The sequence below is a fragment of the Miscanthus floridulus genome, chromosome 2 (genome assembly GCF_019320115.1).
Source record: "Miscanthus floridulus cultivar M001 chromosome 2, ASM1932011v1, whole genome shotgun sequence".
NCBI lineage: Eukaryota > Viridiplantae > Streptophyta > Magnoliopsida > Poales > Poaceae > Miscanthus > Miscanthus floridulus.
In genome coordinates this window covers 23,340,600-23,348,897 of record NC_089581.1, presented here as the reverse complement: position 1 = coordinate 23,348,897, position 8,298 = coordinate 23,340,600, and positions in this window count along the sequence as shown.

Here is an 8,298-nt window from a genome sequence, read left to right as displayed (position 1 = left end):
AGATAATGCACATGCTTATGAATGAAATGCAATTAGTGGAAGCCAAACACCTAGGGTGTTACAGCCCTTCCCCCTTAGAAAAATCTCGTCCCGAGATTTGGAAAGCGTACCATTTAGTATAAAAAGCTGGATAGTTTTCTTTTAAATAATCTTCCCGCTCCCAGGTTGCATCCCGCTCACTATGATTACTCCAAACTACCTTGTATATCTTAACCACTCGTATACGAGTCACTCTTTCTTGAGTATCCAGAACTTGCACGGGCTTTTCCTCATAAGAAAGATCAGATTTCAATTTGACTTTCCTTGTTGCTATTCTTTCCTCGGGAATACGAAGACACTTCTTCAGCTGGGACACATGGAATACCGGAAATATAGCTCCCATCTCACGGGGTAGATCGAGTTTATAGGCTACTCTTCCACTTTTCTCGATAATGCGGTAGGGTCCAACATATCGAGGCTCAAGCTTCCTTTGAATTCCAAAACGCTTGACTCCTTTCATAGGGGATACCTTCAGATAAACATGGTCACCTACTTCAAACTCAATAGGTTTTCTCCTCTTGTCAGCATAGCTCTTTTGTCTGGCCTGAGCGGCAGTCATATTCTTCTGTATAGTTCGGACTTGCTCTTCGGCTTCTTTTACAAAATCAATGCCATAGAATCTTCTTTCTCCGGGTTCCACCCAGTTCAAAGGAGTTCTACACTTGCGGCCATAAAGAGCTTCAAAAGGAGCCATTTTGATACTCTCTTGATAACTGTTGTTATAAGAGAATTCAGCGAGAGGTAACCAGTCTTCCCAAGAGCCTTTACAAGAGATAAGACAAGCTCTAAGCATGTCTTCAAGAATTTGATTAACACGCTCAGTCTGTCCTGATGTTTGCGGATGATAGGCAGAACTGCGGATTAGATGAGTGCCAAGATTCTGATGTAAGCACTCCCAAAAGCGAGCCGTGAACTGAGGGCCTCTATCAGAAACAATGGATTTGGGTACACCATGGAGACGTACCACTTGTTGAAAATAAATCTCAGCATAATTGTGAGGATGATAGGTAGACTTGACCGGAATAAAGTGAGCAGATTTAGTTAGACGATCTACGATAACCCAGATGGAATCACAACCCTTTTTGGTAGTGGGTAGTCCAACAATAAAATCCATACTAATTTCTTCCCACTTCCAGCCAGGAATAGATAGTGGCTGCAATAGTCCGGGCCTCATGTGAATAGCCTTGACTCTGCAACAGTTATCACACCTTGCCACATAAGCTGCGATTTCTTTCTTCATCTTGGTCCACCAATAATATAGCTTGAGATCTTGATACATTTTACTGCTACCAGGATGGATGGACAATTTTGAAGAATGGGCTTCATTCATAATTTGGTTTCTAAGTTCTTTATCTTTGGGTACCACAAGCCTATCATTAAACCAGAGAATTCCCTTGTCATCGACTTTAAAGTGCTTGGTCTCTTTCTCTTTCAATTTCCGCTTGATGTGAAATACACCCACATCCGTCTTCTGGAGTTCGATAATTCGACTTCTAAGAGAGCAATCCACAGTGATATTGTGGAGTACTACAGGATGAAGGAGGTGTGCCAGATGAAAGTCTTCACTAACTAAGGAATTGCAATGGGCCTTTCTGCTTAAGGCATCAGCAACCACATTTGCCTTACCAGGATGGTAATGCACTTGAAGGTTGTAGTCTTTGATCAATTCTAACCAGCGCCGTTGACGCATGTTCAACTCGGGTTGAGTAAAAATGTACTTGAGGCTTTTATGGTCAGTATAGATGTTGCACACATTGCCCAGCAAGTAATGTCTCCAAATCTTCAGGGCATGAACAACTGCGGCCAGTTCTAAGTCATGGGTAGGATAGTTGACTTCATGCTTTCGGAGCTGGCGCGAAGCATAAGCAATTACTCGACCCTCCTGCATAAGGACACACCCCAAACCGGTGCCACATGCATCGCAGTAGACATCAAAAGGCTTCCCGATGTCAGGCTGTGCCAATACAGGAGCAGAGGTTAGTAAGGTCCGCAAAGTGTGGAAAGCCACTTCACACTTCGGAGTCCACTCAAACTTCTCATCCTTTTGCAGTAGTCGAGTCATGGGCTTGGCGATCTTTGAGAAATCTGGGATAAAGCGACGATAATAGCCAGCCAGACCCAGAAAACTTCGGACTTCTGTGACCGTAGTAGGTGCCTTCCACTCAAGAACTTCTTGCACCTTAGTAGGGTCAACCGAAATTCCATCACCAGATAATACATGACCAAGAAAAGGTATCTTGTTCAACCAGAACTCGCACTTGCTGAACTTAGCATAAAGCTGGTTGTCACGTAGCCGAGTTAAAACAATTCTCAGATGTTCAGCATGCTCTTTTTCATTCTGAGAATATACCAGGATATCATCAATGAACACGACGACAAATTTGTCCAATTCCGGCATGAATACAGAATTCATCAGGTACATAAAGTGTGCCGGAGCATTGGTCAACCCAAATGACATGACGAGGTATTCGAACAAGCCATAACGAGTAGAGAAAGCCGTCTTAGGTATATCTTCAGGACGAATTTTGATCTGATGATAGCCAGACCGCAAATCGATCTTGGAGAATACCTTAGCTTTAGAAAGCTGATCAAACAGAATATCGATGCGAGGAAGAGGGTATTTGTTCTTGATAGTAACAGCATTAAGGGGGCGATAATCCACGCACATGCGTAGAGACTCGTCCTTCTTCTTCACAAATATAGCTGGACAACCCCAAGGAGAAGAACTAGGCCGAATCAACCCTTTCTTCAATAGCTCATTCAACTGACTCTTCAGCTTAGCCAACTGCTGCTCTAGCTCAGCCTGCCTTGCTCTCAACACATTTTCCTCGTGCCAGGCTTCATTCCGTTGGTTTAACATGTGAACCAACATACGCTCACAGTTGCGGTGAGCAACTGTCAACCTTTGAACCTCTAGGTTCTCTTGATCCCGTTCCAGCGTGACTTGCTCCAAACGCTGCTAAACTGCAGTCCTTTCAGCAGTCACCTGAGCTAGCTCTGCCCTCAGCCTTTCTGCCTCAGTAGGTTCAGGACGGGGCTCACGAGGAGCTAAACGATGACGAGGCGCCCTACCTCCAGCGGACTTGCGAGCAGTGCGTTTCGTGCGCGCCATCTGTAGCAAAAAGTTATAACGTAAGGGGAGAATCATTTAAGGGATGCGAAATTTAATTATTCGGGACCATCAATTTTAAGGAGGGAGTAATGCAAGAAATGCCATGTATGCTTGAACATGATGCATGCACGATCCGTACGTCCTCACAAACCTAGAAAAATTTAAAGGCTAGCGAAATATACGGTGGCATACATACGTTCTCTCGTATACGATAACTAGTCGATCTACAACGATACGTTGTAAGTGTACCTGCAGAAGATTTCATTTCAGCCCAGTAATTTCCCAAAATGCATAAAAGCAGGCAATAACTAAATACTTTCATACATACATCCCCTGATGTATATACCCTAGTATCACAGCTACCCGTCAGAGATACCCACAATTAAGTACTCTCATAAATACATGGTTAAACATGTAAGTATGCGAGCAACCACAACTACTCTCCCCTAGACCGACGATTGGACGGTCATGCTCTCACAACTCACACTTACCAGAGCGTAGAGGTATTTTGATCCATACATTACCACCCAAGTGGATGGCATCCATACTATAGCACGCCGTATGGACGACGAAACAGAAACAAGCAGGAACCCCCAAGTTAGTACTTTAATAAGCCACCTAAGAGTCCTTATTTGGGCATAAGGGATATGACCACTGGCAATGCTTAGTATTTAATTTAGGATTTTCACAAATACTTTTGTTTTAAATACACAAATGACGTGTTTAGTGTCAAATCTTGCTCTGATGCCAGCTGTAACAGAACCGACCAAATCATAAGAACGTAAGTACAAAAACAATCACCGAAGCGATCAAATTCCTGTACTTAAGCTCCCATAATCCCGGTAGTCCGGAAATCACGAAGGATTTCAACCAACTCTCGACATACAAACCAAGATCGTAATGATTCAACACAACACATCATCCGTTACAACATTTCATAAGTAGCATTCGGGTTACATCCATCAGAGTCAAATAAATATTACAAACCGAGTTTGAGTGTGCGGAAGCAACATAGTTTAGTACAAAACATCATAGTTTTCAAATACATTGCCAAGATCAGAGTCATGTCCCACAAAAGCATTATCAGGTACGAGAACTAGTAGAAACCACGCCCAACGGTCTAGTCTTCATCCCCAGCAGGGAGAAGGCAGTACTTGCAGCAACCAAAGTAGAACTGGTCATCTGTAACAGGTGGGAAATAAACCCTGAGTACGAGAAGGTACTCAGCTAGACTTACCCGACGAAAATCAGAAACAAAAGACACCAAGGATCATGCAAGGCTTTTTAGGTGAGCTAGCTTGACACAGTTGCATAAAAGAGCTTATGATTACAGTAACCAATTTAAACTTAGCATCAAGCTTATCATTATTTACCTATCTACTAGATTAGCACCTGTACTAGAGCACTCACTTATTAGGAGCAAACAATATTAACCATAGCAGGTATAATAAGGCTGTCATCATCATATCATCATTTCCGAACCATTATGTTATTAAGTGTATCTACATTGGAGATAAACCCGTCAAGTTCTCACTAACCGGGAGAGACGGCGATTCGAATCGAATTGCAACTCAGCTGAGGGGGTATTCCTAACTCTCACCCTGGCATACTTAGCAAGGGTAGCCGTGGGTTACCTTTGGTACAACTCAGAAACCAAATTCGCGGGTTCGATCAGCGCCAGCGCTCTCAGGGATTACCCTTCTGCCAGGACGATCAGGACTTTTAAATCACCTGCCCTTGGACTCACGCCTACGGCTCCCTTCCGAGGCGTACTTTATACTTATCGACTCCCGGCCTGAGTTGAGCTACTCGGCTTCGCGGTCGGTCTTCAGGCCGGCCAACTAAGAGAGAGGCATGCGTTCAACATGAACAGGAAAGGCTCCAAGATCCAGTCCTTAATCGACACAGACGGAGTCACTGCAAACCGGCAAGCCTCCGTCCGGTCTTCATTTCAAATTAAGACTGGTTCTTTTCCACGATAGCAAATATAGCCAACCGTGCCACATGTATCATCCTATATCTCGCAGGTGACAGGAAATCACCCGACTTCTACCGCGTTTAAGCAGGGCTAAGCACTACTCGAGCCTGAGCTACATAGGATTCAGGGTAACAATATCTGGACAAGGAATGGGTAACCAATGCAGCAAGTGTTTGCATCCAACACCTAAACTTAATGCAACAATATATGTAATAACAATACTGTAACTGCAGTTCGGAAAATAGGAGGCTTAATATGCTCCGGGGCTTGCCTTTCAAAAAGTTGCAAGGACGGTGGTCAGGGCACTCAACGGCGACCTCGTCTGGCACTTCTCCTGAAGGCTGCCCCTCCTGAATCTCCGGTGTCGGCTGCTGCTGCTCGTTCAGTTCCTCGAATTCCAGCAGGGTTACTCCTTCCGGTACACCTATTGCATGCCGATGCAAACGATGAATATCATGGATGCATAAGGAATGGCGTGATGCTCATGATGAATGAATCACAGTGAGTGTTTACGAAAGTATTACTGGACACTCGTTTACCGAGTACTTAGCTCTATTCAAATCACTTTAAGCATGTATCCAACTTAACTTAAATAACAAGAGCAACTTACCTAGCTTGCATAACCTAAGATAAAGATGCTCATCTTCAGTTAAAGGCCTAACACCTAGGAACAGTACCATGAACTTAGGATAGTAAAGACATACTTAAAATAACAGTTAAAGCTTCATATGCAACAAGTAGCAACTTAAATCTATCATAACCCGAGTTCTATAACTCCAAATGACGTACAAGAGGACATTCTGGAAAGCTTATGAAATTCTCTACAATTTATTTGTAAACATCAAAGCATGATTCTAAAGTTGACCAACTCCAATTTCCGTAGACCTAGAATCTGTCCCGCAATGACAGGGTTGCTAACTTAATTATTTAATGATGGTGCAAAAGCCTAATTTGACCAAACCAAGTTAACCAACTTGTTTTTCATACCTAAACAACATCAGAAAGTACAGTGCTAACTTCTAAATAAATTCTTTAATATCCTTTTCTAATTTATCTAGTTAATTAGGTGATTAAAGCAATATATAGTAAACCTGTTCAGAAAAATCTACAAAAATTACAGTAGCTATTTCATGCTTCACATAGACTACTATAAAAATTTCAAAGCCATTGAGTAAGTATAACAGTCTACACAAAAATGATAAGGCATACTAGCTTAAAATGGCATAATTAAGAAATCCTAATGAAAAGTGTCAAGCAACAGATTTCACATTTTTCCTAGCATCATTATAGCATAATAATAATACCCATAAAATTTCACCTTCACTGGATCTATAGAAAAATTATGAAAATTCACACAAGATCCACCTATTAATAAAAGGAAATTCTATAACTTAAAAACTACACATGCACTAGCTCCGAAATTTTTACCAGAGCTTCTAATAGACCTAAATAGAGGACCCACCAAATTTCATAATTTTTGGACCACAGAAACTCAAGATAAAATTCAAACAAGTTTGCATGCTCCTAAAAACACATTTCAAAGTCCTATTTAAATCATCAAAAATTTCTAAAACAAGTGCCCATATAATATTTTTGTTAAATACTAGACATGACCAGGAAACCAACAAAATTAGAACCATAGCATTTGGATTTATATACTAGGAGCTACATATTTTTCAAGATGTACATAAATCTGTGAAATAAATAAACGAAATAAAATGGGAAAACAACACTCAGCCCTACACGGGCCAGCCCAAGAACGGCGGCCCAAGACTACGGCGCGGCCCGAGCTGGACTCCCGCCTGAACCACGACGCTGACAGGGAGGGCCCGCTCGGCAGTGAGCGAAACAGGGGAGGAGCGTCGGTCGGTGGCGTAGCTCGCCGCCGGTGGCTCCTCCGGCGAGACCATCTACGCTACGACATTCGCCTTGAACATGCGCATCTATTGGTGACCTCAATCGGTGCTATGGTGGTGGCTAGCGGGGTCGGCGACTGACACGGCGGCGCACGGCCACGGCACGGCCGGCTCCGGTGGACCGACGACGACACAGTTCCTAGCGGTGACCCTACAAGCTTCAGTGGTGTTCCTATGACCTAGCGCGCGGCCGAGGAAGGAATGGGAGCGGCGCGAGGGCAGCTGGCCGCGTGGAGCGCCAACTCCGGCGAGCTCCCGCCAGGGCCGCGGTGGGGAAAAACGGAAATGCGCTCTTACCGAGGCTCAAACGACCCGTCTGAAGGGTGGAGGAGGTGGAGGGGGTCACGGCGAGGCTGCAGGCGGACGGGGCAACGCGTTTTCGTGGTGGTTAGCTCGTACGGCAGCGGCGATGCTTGGTCGGCAATGGCGGACCGCAGAGCTCGTGCGTTGCTGCGTTCTGTGGGAGGAGAGGAAAACGAAATGGGGAGGCGAGTGCGTCGGACAGGCGCGCGGGGTGCTCAAGACGCGGCTGCGACGCCAGGAGGTGCACGGCGCGTGGCTAGCGCGGTCAGCCGGCCGTCGACGCGCGGCGCACACGCGTCTGGCGCTTTCTGAACCCGGTCGGCCCTGTTCACTGAATCGTTCTTCTGAAAACGCGATTCAGTCATCGTCGAAGGTGACTGACAGAGCAATTTCAACGATCATTTGCTCCCAAACCGTGACGAGTTAGTGGAAGATTTGAACATCAAAACTATAGACCTATCTGCCCTCTACACTTTCTTTTCAAAGATCAACACCTAAAAAGTCATGGATCCGAAGTTATATGAAGCTAGAGTTGGCTTGATGCAACTGGAAAACACTATGACTTAGAATATTTTTCTAAGTGTTGAAAACAGCGTGTATCTCTGACTTGTGGGCCATGTTTGACCATGTTCCACACATTTTCATGACTTGGCTATAAAACAACTTTTGTTCCTTGATAAATTTGCTACAACTTTTGTAAAGAGTGCACAGCCATGCAAAGTCTCTAAGTTGCACTTTTTAAACAGTCAAACAATGAGACTCTTATGGTCAATTCTAGTCAAACCTCCATTCAAGGGCAATTCTGTCATTTTGACCTACATGAACAATGTTCCAACAAGTAAACTAAATGTAGTTAAGGCGTATTAGACCATGATCAACCATTTTACAAAGTTGTTATATCACTTCTAATGATCACATGAAATAAAACAATTAAAACAAACAATTCAATC